General features: G+C 49.9%; 1 long non-coding RNA gene across 2 annotated transcripts; it reads right to left on the bottom strand.

Annotated features, from left to right (window-relative positions):
• Window positions 1-2702: 2702 nt before the first annotated feature.
• Window positions 2703-12908, bottom strand: LOC119567697. 2 transcript variants are annotated; one of them, XR_006285895.1, is made up of 4 exons: window positions 12864-12908; window positions 11834-12103; window positions 9994-10325; window positions 2703-5642 (listed from the first exon to the last, which is right to left on the bottom strand). It is a non-coding gene; the product is annotated as an uncharacterized LOC119567697 (long non-coding RNA). The 2 variants fall into 2 exon arrangements; XR_005227712.2 differs by lacking the exon at window positions 12864-12908 and having other exon boundaries at window positions 11834-12489.
• Between the last annotated feature and the right edge of the window lie 484 nt (window positions 12909-13392).

Here is a 13392-nt window from a genome sequence, read left to right as displayed (position 1 = left end):
CCAGCATCTAGTAGTGAGTGAACTCTGGTACAGACCCAAAGTGTGTCTAGAGCCCTGTGTAGGGCTGTGTCTAGAGCCCTGTGTAGGCTCTTCTGTGGGAAGTTCCCATGGGTCAGTGGGGCCTGAATCTCTCCTGCTCCTTTGGTCTCTTTGGGCTTCCCACGAGATGTCTGGTGAACTGCCCTTGGACTCTGGGCCCAGCACCGCTCAGAAATTATTTGCTACCTTCAGAGAGACAGGGCACAGCTCAGCCTGTTGGGTAGGCTGGAGACTCACACTTCACTGGAACACACAACACTGAGGTGGTTTGGGAAGCACAGTAACAAAGAAGAGATTTAAGTGATACTAAGCAAGAGAAAGAGACACATTTCAAACAGACAAACAAAACACAACTCACTTTGTAGTGACTTAAACTGAATCTTAACAAGTCACAATCTTTGCCTTAGCAGTTTCCAGACTAACATCTCAGCTTTCCTAACAGACCTTCTTTGATGTCCCTGTAGGGTAGAAAACTTCTCTCTCGAATCCGCTGATTTGATTGCTTCGTCTTCTGGTTTCAGACCCTCTGTTCTCCTTCTGGGCTGCCTGGACCTTGATTGTAACATCTCTCTGGCCCAGCCTCTTACACAGATGTGTGCTGCAGCTAGCCCAGCGCAGGGAGCAGTGGGGACAGATGATCTCATCCTGTCAGACCAAGAAACAAGGGTCCCATTGAGGCTTAGATGGAAGATCCCAGGCATCTCCTGGAGGTAAGAACCGTCCACTCTTCTGGGCACTTGGGGCTGTTGCAACAAAGAGGGGGCTCCTGTTCCATAGCCTATTTGTCCTCATGACTGTGTTTTTTTCTTCTCAGAGGATGCACCCGGGACCCTGGAGACTATTTCGTGCAGGAGGTTTGAGCGGGGAGAGATCACTCACTGTCCTGATCCATGGTCATTAACCCGGGTCTGCAGGGTTCCTGGGAGCAGCCACCCTCCAGCATGCCACCTGGAAGCCTACGAAAAACTGCTTACCTAAGACTGACGAAGTCCAGACCCAGTTTGAGGCTCCTATTGGCAGAGTCCCAGAGCAGCTAATCGGCCCCCGGGACCTCCTTAAACCAGCAGCAGGAAGAAGAAGCTGTCTGAACACCCGAGCTGCTCCCCGGCTCTGGACCGTGTGTTGGCTGTTCCTGCTCCCACTCCCCAGGCTTGATTTCCTGGCATCCGGACTCGGGGTGACTCATCTGACTTGAGGTGCTGAACACAATTTGGTCTTTTGCTTCTGCTCTTCCAGTGTCCTGACCCAGCTGACTCTCGACTCCTGTCTTGTGAGTGTGGACTCTGCCTCTGACCACTGGGTCTGGCTGCCCATGACCCAGCCGTGACACTGACTTTTCTACAATTCCTCCAATGCCCTTTTCTGCTCTCCAGCTCTGCTCTCCCAGCAAGACACACCGATGCCTTGGCTCCCAGAGTCCTGCTTGCCTGCTAGTCAAGGGCTCAGGGGGAGTGCTTGTCTTGCCCCCTCTCCCACCACAGCTGCTTGTCCTCGGGGACTCTCCCTAGCGCAGAGGAGAATCCATCCTGGCAGCAGTTCAGGAAGTCACAGAAGGGACGGTCTGCTCAGCTCCCTCTGCAATGCCACTGCCCGAGACCATTACGAGTGGGTGCCCAGTGACTGCGCCGGCAGCTCCTTGAGAGACTCCTGGGGGCAGGGTAGTCGTGTTTCACGGTGACTGCGGGAAGCCATGCAAAGAGTGCGGCACTGAGAAGACTCTCCTGCTGTCCTAAAGGGTTTCTGTTCTCCTGCACGGTCAGACCGTGGGGCCAGGTTGCAGAATGGGGAAGAGCTGGTTGGTGATGAGTCGGAGGATTCACCATAGAGGTGGCTGCAGCTGCAGATCCTGGAGTCCCTGTGGTCGGGTTACCATGCATCCGGATTTTCCCGGACATGTCCGGCTTTTTGGGTTTTAAATAGCCCTCTGGGAGGAATTTGTAAAACTCTCAAAAGGTCCAGGATTTCCCTCCCAATGCAGCACTCTGGGGGCGGAGGGGGAGCTGTGCGCTCTGCGGGGGAGCACGGCACTGTGTCTGGCTCCGCACCCCAGACACACTGCTCTGAGCAGCAGGGTGCGGGGGCCGGGGGGGGGCTGGAGAAGGGGCATGGGGTCCCAAGGGACAGTCAGGAGACAGGGAGCAGGAGGGGTTGGATGGGTGAGGGATTCTGGGGGGAGCCTGTCAGGGGGTGGGCATATGAAGAGGGGTCGGGGGAGTCAAGGGACAGGGAGCGGGGGGGGTTGGATGGGGCGGAGGTTTGGGGGCAATGTCAAGGGCAGGGAGCAGGGGGGGTTAGATGGGTTGGGGGTTCTGCGGGGGCAGTCAGGGGACAGGGAGTGGTTGGATAGGTGTGGGAGAGCCGGGGGTTTGTCAGGGGGCGGGGGTGCGGATAGGGGGCGGGGCAGTCAGGGGACAGGTAGGGGGTGGAGTTCTAGGGGGGCAGTTAGGGTGGAGGGGTCTAAGGAGGGGGCAGCTGGAGACAGGGAGAAGGAAGGCTTAGATAGAGGGCAGGGTCCTGGGAGGGGGCGATCAGGGGACAAGAAGCAGGGGGGGTTGGAGGTTCTGTGGGGGGCAGTCAGGGGGCACGAAGTGGGAGTGAGTAGATAGGTGGCAGGGCTACCACTCCCCCCCCCACCCTCAGAGTGTCCTCTCTTTTGAAAGTTCAAATATGGTAACCCTACCCTATGGGCCCAGCCTCCACTCCTGAGAGTTCAGGCGAACCTCCCCCTGTTCTCAGGGAGTCTTTGGCTTTCGCGGCTGGGCCTGCCTGCCGAGACAGAGGACTCAGTGTTTCCATCAGGCTGCTCAGTTGCCAATGCAGCCACCCAAAGACGTGAAGAATGGAAGCGAAAGAGCAAAGCTGGACCCTCCGCTGAGCTCCTGCAATCAAGTGAGCACAGCCTGGGAGAGAGGAGGGAAAGCTCCAAGGTGGCTGGTGGCTGCAGGAATCCAGGGGAGGAGAAATAAATTGTTAATGAGGAATCCTACGGGCTTTGTCTTGTGTGATGAAGGGTTTAAAATGGGTCTAGTTACTATCACATTCAACTTTACAATCGCTGTGTCTGATTGAAGGGCAGGTCTGGAAAGGTCAGAGGTCACTCTAGGAGCTTCAAGTCTCAGATTCTGTCCCTATTGCCTGCTTTGACCAGCTGATCTCACCCCAACACATCCCTCATGTGGTTAGCCGCCAGCATTAGCCGCCAGCATGGGGACAGGATACATGTGGCCAAGGAAATGGAGAGGCATGGGGGTCACTTGCAGAGGCATGCAGAGAACTTGCAGAGTTGTCTGTTCATGCAGCTCCTATGGGGGAGCACGGTAGGGTCCCGTGCACTCCGGGGCACCATTTCCAATTTTGGTGGTGGCGGGGAGGATAATTTCATCCTGATTCCAGGGGCTACTTAGGCACCTGAAAACTCTAGTGTTTTGGCAGATAACTTAGCAAAGAGCTGACAGGAACACTTGCCAGACTGCTTTCCGGGGAAGACAGCTATAAGAATGGATCCAGGGAATGGTTCTGTATCTCTGAGCTGTTTGGACACTTTCAGGGAACATTCCAGGTGCAAGACAGAGATCCCCAAAGTTATCCTGGGTAACCCTGAGAGACTTCTGGAAAACTAGCAGATCCCACATCTCTGCTGTCACTTTGCACTGACAAACTTGGAGTGTCTGAACCTGTTCACGTATTTTACCTGCTTTAACCTCTCAAGAACTTTCACATATAAAAGAAAGAAAATTAAATAAATGACATAGTTACACCGATATTGGGCCATAGCGTAAACCCGACCTCAGAGTTGTCCCATTGAAATGGAATTATTCACAGCAGTCATTAAAGTGAAACATGCACGTAAGGGTTTCCAGGGCCGAGATTAAGGCCACAGCTTATGAGAGGTGCAGACACAAGAAGAGAAGAGCTGTGCAAAGACTGAAATGCCACTTGGAACCTGGCCCAAACAATGCAGCATGACAAATAAACTCATCTTGTTATACAGTAATAGAGCTGGTTCAAAAGTGTTTTACACTCACTATGCAACCTTTGAACTAAAAATGCCACTTTGGATTACACTGATCATTTGAAAAAAGTTACCTCTTTTTTACCAAACATTTTGGATTTCTCTGCCCACTTGAGAGAGAACATGGAGTTTTTCCCACCAAAACGAAACAAAAATTTGATAATTAAAAACATTTCCAAATAAGTTTGAAGAATATGGCGGGGGGGGGGGGGGGGGGAGGGGGAGTGGTTTCTTCTTCACTTTTCATGACCCTCTCCACCCCCGCTATTTTTGACCAGTTCTAATTGTGAATAAATGTCTGTCTGTACATGAATGATAAATATGTCTGCTACTGAAACATTTACAAACAACGGCTCTCATCAGGAGCACTGAGGTCACATTACGCAGAGAAACACCCAGGCCTGCAGGGTTCACATTCTCAAAGACATAAACCGCCCCAGGATGGGAATGTCACACACAACACAGCGTGACTGGCCCGGATTGGTTAGGTGCATGTTTTGCTATTGCTGGCAAATTGTGCTTTTTTGAGGTTGGGGGGGGGGGTTATATTTGAAAGGAGTTCTTCATCCTCTCCCACTCTCAGCCAGGGGTGCCAGAACAGGGGAGACCAGGGCCCACCACTTTTTACTGGCCATAAGTGTGAGCGACTGGATGATGGGGGAGAGAAGGGAGTGGGGGGGCAGTGTTTTGGGGGCAATGGACGGCATGAAGTGGGAGCTCAGGGAGAAAGGCGGCAAGAGGGGGGGCCTCGGAAAGGGGCGGTTTGAGGGGGCCGGACCTCGAGGAGAAGGGGTGGCACAGGGGCTGGGCCACAGTTTGGGTGCCAGCAGCCCCCCCCCGCACTTTTAGGAAGCTTTTGCCCATCCTGCCCTCATCCCAAATTAATTTGTTGCAGTAAGAAAACTTTGAGCAACAAGGAGACTTAGAGACCCACAATATAACCGCCAAAATCCTCACCTGCCCCTCGAGCTGGGCAAACAGAATTTTTTGGTCGCTGGCAATTCCAAAAAAGAGATGGAAAAAAACCGGTTTCAGGTTGAACAAAACTAACATTTTTCCAAATTTTTGATGAACCAAAAAGCTTTAAAAAAAAAAAAAACAAAAAGACCCAGGAACATTTCAAGGGTTGTAACTTTTTGAATTTTTAAAATAAAACTGAAGGACATTTTTAAACAAAAAATTGTTTCAAACTGAAAAATCAAAATGGTTTGTTTGGAAAGCATCTAAACGAAATGCTTTGACTTTTTAAGAACTGTGGGGAGGGTCTGGACGTGAACAATTCAGCAGACCGGATACGAATTCGCAAACAGGTCTCCTTCCCCATTCTCCAGGGCTGGGTCTCGATTCCTGTTTCTGGTTCCCTGGGCCTGATCCCCGTCCCTGTCACACACAGCGGGGAGCTCAGATTCCTGGGAATCCTGCCGACTTCCAGGCTGCGGGGAGGGATGAGTCAGCAGCTTCCTGAAGACGTGCTGCGAGTAGGCAAACACTTTTCCTCTACCTTTTCAAAACCCACATAGGTATAGTAAGACTAGCACCCCCACCACTGCCACCACTCCACGCACCATGAGACGATTCCAGGACGCTGGCTCTGAAAGAAAAGAGAGAGAAAGGCCCCATTACTAAGGGACTCTGTTAAATCATCCCACCGCTGCCATGAGGATCCCAGAAGATGAAGATGTTCCTGGGATACAGTAAGAGCTGAGTTGGGTCGTGTGCACATGGGCACCACTCAGAGCAGCGGGAATGAGATCTCCAGGCTCATTATCCCCATCGGCCAACCTGACGGAGGGAGAAAGGTGAGCCCGGCAAAGCAGCCCCTGTTCCAGAGTCTGGGAACTGGGATTTTTAAGATGCTCCAGGATGGGGTCCCTCAGGTCTTAAGGTTAGAGGGGACGGTTAGGATCATCTCCTCCAGCGTCTCCTGAAGCGTGGGGAAGGGCTAGCCATGGTGGGAAGGGTGGGGTTTGAAGATGTATCTATGAAAATGGGGGGTGGGGTCGCTAACACATTGCTGACGGGTGAGGGGCACGATTGGTTTCTTTGCCTTGAGGAGGGGGCTTAGCTTTTAAAAGTTTTGGGAAGAATAATTTAGTCTGAGCCCTGGCATAACCCAGGCCAGAGAACGTCGCCTCCTGATTCCTGCACCCAGTCCAGTGATTTATGGCACTGACTTGGCATTGAGAAGGATTTTATCATAGGCTTAAATCCAGTTGCAGAAGGGAAAGGGCATTAGAAGCTGAAAGACCCCAGAAGTGGCTCTGGTTTTCTACTCGAAATAACCACCCGGGGCTGATTTTCCCCGGCCCAGCAGCTTGCAGTCATGCACCCAGGGCCTAGTGAGTTTGGTGTGCAGGCAGGCTCCCAAATCCAGACAGTGGCACTTCACATTCCCTTTGCCCTGGTCTCAGGGACTGCCCTGAGTGCCCATCCTGCAAACACGTACGCACCTGAGCCCTCCCACTTCGATCCAAGGCTAATCCTACGGATGGAGTTAAACACGTGGCTAAAGCGTTTGCAGAGGTTCCAGAGAGCTGAGGCTCCATGTAAAAGGAACATTACTTCAGTTATTCCAATCTTGGGTTTAGGAGATGCTCCTGCCCGCCCCCTCCCTTCACAGCTGAGTCTCCCACCCAGTGGAATTCTCCAAGGAACTTCCCACTCCGAGACCCTGGACACTGTGGCCAGCGCTAGCTGACCCTCTGGCCCAATCTCATGCTTCAGGACATAGCCTGAATGCCAGGGAGGTCAGCAATGAATTCCCCACCTGCATTTACAGCATGGTAAAACTAGCCATGTATGTTACAGCGGGTTCTTGCTTTTCCTGGAAGCATCAGATATTGTCCCCTGGGCTGGACCAGACAGGACAGCAGCCTGAAATGCCCTACGGCATTGGCTTGAACTCAGACTGACCCTGTGGAAAACAGGCTACAGCTCCCTTTAAAAAAAAATAAAATAAAAAATTAATTCATAAGGAAGACTAGAGGTAAAATTTCCAAGTGCACTTATGTCACTTTGGTGCTTTTGAAAATTGTGCCCTCTAAAATCAGCCCCGATCCCTGTAGCGGCCACTCCTGTAAGCTGTCAAGTTCTGGCCCATTCCTGTAAATTTGCGTTTGTAGCGTTTTTACGTTGAGGCTGCTCTAAGTTACACTGGCTGTCGTGGCAGCAGTTCAGACCCAGCATTATGCACCACACTCTCTTTGCTACCACACCACGTCCCCATACTAAAAATTGGGAGGAGGCAGGTGACATAGGGAGACACACTAGCTTTGTGCTACCGAAGAATTTCTAAGCTGCCCCTTATGGGCAGTTGGCATGAGGCCCAGGATCAAACTCCTTGTGCCGTAATGGGTGGGTGAGGGAAGAGTTCTGGGCCCCAATCCAGCCTCACCCTGATCCTGCTGTGTGTCATTTACACTAGTGCCTGCAGTTCTTTTGGTATTTCTTGCTCACTTTGCATCAGTGTAAAGGTGACACAAACAAAGTGCAAGGCAACAGAGAGTCCAGCCTGCCCCCCCACTGATCGCATTAACTAGAAGTTTCAATTGCAACCAAAATTGTGAGAGATTTAAAAAAAAAAAACAACCCAGAATCACAGTAGCTCTGGTAATCAAGTGATCCATCCCCTGTCTAGTTGGCAGCCAGTGTCAAGTGGAGTGCCCCAGGGGTCGGTCCTGGGGCCGGTTTTGTTCAATATCTTCATAAATGATCTGGAGGATGGTGTGGATTGCACTCTCAGCAAATTTGCGGATGATACTAAACTGGGAGGAGTGGTAGATACGCTGGAGGGGAGGGATAGGATACAGAAGCACCTAGACAAATTGGAGGATTGGGCCAAAAGAAATCTGATGAGGTTCAATAAGGATAAGTGCAGGGTCCTACACTTAGGATGGAAGAATCCAATGCACCGCTACAGACTAGGGACCGAATGGCTAGGCAGCAGTTCTGCGGAAAAGGACCTAGGGGTGACAGTGGACGAGAAGCTGGATATGAGTCAGCAGTGTGCCCTTGTTGCCAAGAAGGCCAATGGCATTTTGGGATGTATAAGTAGGGGCATAGCGAGCAGATCGAGGGACGTGATCGTTCCCCTCTGTTCGACACTGGTGAGGCCTCATCTGGAGTACTGTGTCCAGTTTTGGGCCCCACACTACAAGAAGGATGTGGATAAATTGGAGAGAGTCCAGCGAAGGGCAACAAAAATGATTAGGGGTCTAGAGCACATGACTTATGAGGAGAGGCTGAGGGAGCTGGGATTGTTTAGTCTGCAGAAGAGAAGAATGAGGGGGGATTTGATAGCTGCTTTCAACTACCTGAAAGGGGGTTCCAAAGAGGATGGCTCTAGACTGTTCTCAATGGTAGCAGATGACAGAACGAGGAGTAATGGTCTCAAGTTGCAATGGGGGAGGTTTAGATTGGATATTAGGAAAAACTTTTTCACTAAGAGGGTGGTGAAACACTGGAATGCGTTACCTAGGGAGGTGGTAGAATCTCCTTCCTTAGAGGTTTTTAAGGTCAGGCTTGACAAAGCCCTGGCTGGGATGATTTAACTGGGAATTGGTCCTGCTTCGAGCAGGGGGTTGGACTAGATGACCTTCTGGGGTCCCTTCCAACCCTGATATTCTATGATTCTATGATTCTGTCACCCATTCCCAGCTTCTTGAAAATATAGACTAGGGAAACCATTCCTGCCCATGCTAGCTAATAGCAGTTGATGGACCTGTCCTCCATGAACTTATCTAGTTCTTTTTTGAACCCTGTTATAGTCTTGGCCTTCACAATGTCCTCTGGCAAGGAGTTCCACAGGTTGACTCTCCATTGTGTGAAGAAATACTTCCTTTTGTTTCTTTTAAACCTGCTGCCTATTAATTTCATTGGGTGACCCCTGGTTCTTGTATTATGAGAAAGAGTAAACAACACTTCCTGATTTACTTTCTCCACATCAGTCATGATTTTATACACCTCTATCTTATCCCCCATTAGTCATCTCTTTTCCAAGGTGAAAAGTCACAGTCTTATTAATCTCTCCTCATACAGAAGCTGCTCCACGTCCCTCATCATTTTTCTCATCCTTTTCTGTACTAATGGAGGCAGCGAGGCCTAGAGCGCTGGACTCGGAGTCCCGTTGCTGTGGGAAGCGTCTGTACTGAAGGGCTGCAGCAGCTATAGTGTTTTAAGTGCAGACAGAACCTGAGCCGTAAAGCAGGTTCCTTCCCACCTCCTCCCTTTGCAGAAAACACCCCCTCGGTTTAAACACCGACAGAATCCTCATGCAAAGCGATTTCTTCTCTGGGCCGTCTACAAGCCTCTCTCCTTGCAGCTTGAAGAAAACTGAATGGTTGACAAACGGTTTTAAGATGCTGCTGCTTACTTCCGCCTAGCACCTGTTTCTTTTTAACGGTGCACCAGCCTGTCATGGTATGACCTTGCTAAACTGGTTACAAATTCCAGAAACCCGTTAAGTCTAATACTTAGATTAATTGGACTGTTAAGTAAATTATTTGACAGGGCCTAAGCAACTCCCTCACCGAACCCAGACAAACAGGAGTTGCCTGTCTGAGAGCATTCAGAAGAATGGACTGGCTTCTTTTTTTAATGATGGAGAATTGAATGGGGCTCTCCCAGCTGAGTGCTCTAACCACAGGGCTGGGTTAGGACGGCCCCTGTGCCATTTTGCATGGAGCAAGGCAGGTACCTAACTTATTCCTGCAAGATAGGACTTAAGCAGCATCTAAATCACCTGGCTGCAAGAGAGGGGTTTCCCTGGATCACAAGCCACACCACGCATGGAACACAGAGAGGGGCAGGGCTTAGGACACACCCCTCTCATCGACATCTCCCATTGGCTAGCATAGGTGGCTCCCCCCCAGAGCATGCTGGGTTTTGGGGATCACAGTTTTCTGCCCCTGAACTCATCCCCTTAATTGACACTCTGCACTCACGTTGGGAGGCCCCAAACACAGCTCCTCAATCAGCCAAGGGCTTGTCCTTGGCTGTAGCCAACTCTGCTGTGCCAGCTCCCCGTGGTCCATTTTTGGCCAATTGTGGCACAAGCCATCAGGCCGCCTGAGAAGATCCGGAGCAACTGGACGCTGCCCTCAAGCTCACACTGACGTCAGTGGGAGCTGGGACAGACGTGTGAAATTCAGGCTGGGAGGAGACAGGCTACTAGGGAAGGAAATCACAAGCTACTTCCCATCCCCTTTGGTCTCATCACGAGCTTCCTCCTCAGCACCGGAGGTCCCAGACACAGTAGGTGGGAATGAGCTGGGCTCTGGAACGAGACAATAAGGAGGAAAGTGTGGTGAGGACTCCGTATACCACATGCCTGATTCTCCTCTTCTTGTCTGCACTGCAGAAGATTGGCCTAAGGGGGGAGGTGCTGATCTAGGAGCCAGAAGTGCCTGGTTCAATTCCAGCCTCTGCCCCGGAGCCCTTTGATTATCTAGGGCCAGATACTCAAAGGTATTTGCATTCCTGAAGATGCAGGTAGGTCACTAATGGGATTTTCAAAAGTGACTAACTACCGTCTTCAGTGAGAGTTAGGCAGCTGCATGCTTTTGAAAATTCCCCTACGTGCCTATTTGCAGCTTTAGGTGCCTAAATACCTTTGACAATCTGGCCCTTAGGCCCAGATCCTCCAAGGTATTTAGGTATCCGATTCCCATTGATCTTTGAAGATCTGGGCCTCAGAGACTAGGGTGACAGTGGCCAGAGATAAAACAGGTCATGGCATACCACGTATTTCCCAGGGATTTCAGCGCAGACCCTTCATGAATGTTTGTTCCTGATCCCGCAGTCAGACAGAGCCAGCGGTATGTTAACGAGCAGCCTGATGAACAAAAGGTTTGCTAGCCACCATAAAAATAAAAGTTACCCCGTGGCCTATACAACACATGCCACTTTCCCTGCGAGCCCTTGGGGTGCTTGAAACCTTGCCTGCACTGCAGAAACTTTACAAATATGGGCGGCAGGTATCGTAGGCAGGGGGAGCCTGTGACTCCCCAGACAGCCTACCATGGCCCTGCCCACGCTCCGCCCCCCGGCCAGGCCCCCTCCTGTTGTTCCCAGTGCTCTGCCTTGCCAGACCTGGGGACACAGCAACCGTGCTGCCCGGAGCGCCGGGCCTGGGGCATCTCCCTGACAGCTGCCCGACACTGGGGCTAGGAGCCACAGTGGGGGTGCTTTGGGCTCCTGCAGGGGCAAGGGGGCAGAAGAGGAGGGGTGGGGCCTTGGGCACAAGGGAAGGGGCCAGGGACTAGCCTCCCCGGGGGGCCAGGTCACTAGCTGACCATGTTTGCAAAAAATGTTCATTGTTACTAGAGTCAGTGGTAGGAACATCGGTGGGCCTAGTGTAGACAAGGCTCCTGCTCTGGCACAACAGGATTTACACCTTCCTGGTTCTCTGCCCTAGCTCGAATGCCAGTCCCATCATTGGTTATAGCAGCTTGGGGGCTGCTCTAGTGTGTGCCGGCTGGCAGGGGGCCCTCAGGGACTGTCCTTCTACTGAGAAGAGCCAGAGTGCATTGTGGTCTCGCTAGTTCCTCTCCTCACGCATTCCCACGTGACACGCCCCTTTTGCTGGGGCTGCAGAGGAGATGGCTCTCCCAGCTCAATGTCTGCTGGGGTCTTCCATATTCTGGGAGTTTATAGGATGTTTCCACAGGCTTTACACAGCCTGAGAAGTGCAAGGGGAGCAGAGTTTTTTCTGGAATCACTGAGTGCACAATTTACCCACCACGGTAAAGTTTACGACAGCCACATACTTCCTGTACATTTCACCTTGAATCCTGTAAACTCCTTCAGCCCCTTTGCTCATGTTCTCAATCTTGAAGTATCCATTGGAAAAGGAGAGTGTCTCCTTGAAGGAACTGAGGACTGTTTGGGAGCCCCCATCAGAGGAATAAATGACATCTTCCCACGACGAAGTGGAGGTGTTCTATTTCTGCACGAAGAAAGACGTCTCTGAAATGGAGCTGGCATTTGGTATGGAGGTGTTCACAGAGCTGCCTTTGGGCTCAGCCACCTGGACAATTAGACAGTCTTGGCGAGCTGTGAGATTTCAAACAAGTAGTATTTTAGTTTGGCTTGGCAATCCTGGGTCAGGGACTGACGTGGGGGGTTGGGAGACAATAAAGGGAAAGGGTCTGAGAAAGGGCGTCCCTTACAATAAATCGTTCAATCAGTCACTCTTTAAGTGAGATGCTTTGTAGATGCTCACAGAGAGGCTCTCCCACCAGCTAAGGATTTTTGACACTCTGGCTCCCTGCTGGGACCAGCCTTGCTATACACTTGCAACCAGGGTGGATAAATATCAATGATTTAAAAAAAAAATCAAAAAAATTGCATTTTTTTGATAAAATGTTTTTTTGCCCCTCAAAAAGCTATCTAAAGATAGTTTTAATTAAGATACATTATAGCTCAAAGATCTCTCATCATGGAATAGGAATTATAAATTCTAATTCTATAGTATGAGACAATATATTTATGTAATGTTTAAGAAAAGTTTTGTAAATGAGTTCCAATACTTCATGGATTAAGGACCCAATCTTATGGGGTTTCACAGGCTTCTGTATAGATTATGTAGGTTAATCTACCTACCTACCCAATGGGATTCAGTGCTCAGTCTGGAAGATACTATCAGAGATGCTTAGTTTTGCAGTTCTCAAACTGTGGATTTGTGTCTCCAGAGGTAACATGCTTGTTAACAGCAAAAATGTTTTCAAATAAATAAATATAGAGAGATGAAAAATAACAGACCTCAACTCTATTGTCCCTCTGCAAATTTGTGTACACAGAGTCAATCCCTTACCTCTCTCTAAAAGTGCAAAGTTCCAAAAAGTTCAATGAATAGAAGATTGTTGGGGGCGGAATCGATCTGGACAAGGAGAAGTCTGGAGATAAATGTGAGAAGGGAGGGACATATGCTTGTTTTGTTGAAATATTATATGTTTGCTGTTGAAGGAAAAAATCCAGAATACTTAACTTTGTTGTTTTAGTTAAAGAAAACAATGTAAATGTCTGTCTGGTGATGTTCTCCTCCTATTACAGCCTGGCAAGAAAATCCTCCAGATATTAACGATTAACCTGTTGAATTGGAGATATTTATGAAGTCATTGGGAGGTGAACTATCTGCTTCAATTACCTTTGGTAAATGAAATTGTTATACCAATAAAATAAAAACCAGCAGGATCTTATTAAAGGGGAAAAGGCAAAATACCACATTTATTGTGAATACAGACAGAATCATAGTAAGCAGTTAGTTATCACTATAACATTCCATTCAATCTCATATTTATTCACACATTCTTTCATACAAACACACACACACACAGGTTCTG

This window comes from Chelonia mydas, chromosome 14 (assembly GCF_015237465.2).
Source record: "Chelonia mydas isolate rCheMyd1 chromosome 14, rCheMyd1.pri.v2, whole genome shotgun sequence".
Classification (NCBI taxonomy): Eukaryota; Metazoa; Chordata; order Testudines; family Cheloniidae; genus Chelonia; species Chelonia mydas.
The sequence above is the reverse complement of the archived record's forward strand: the minus strand, read 5'-3'. Positions and strand labels throughout refer to the sequence as shown.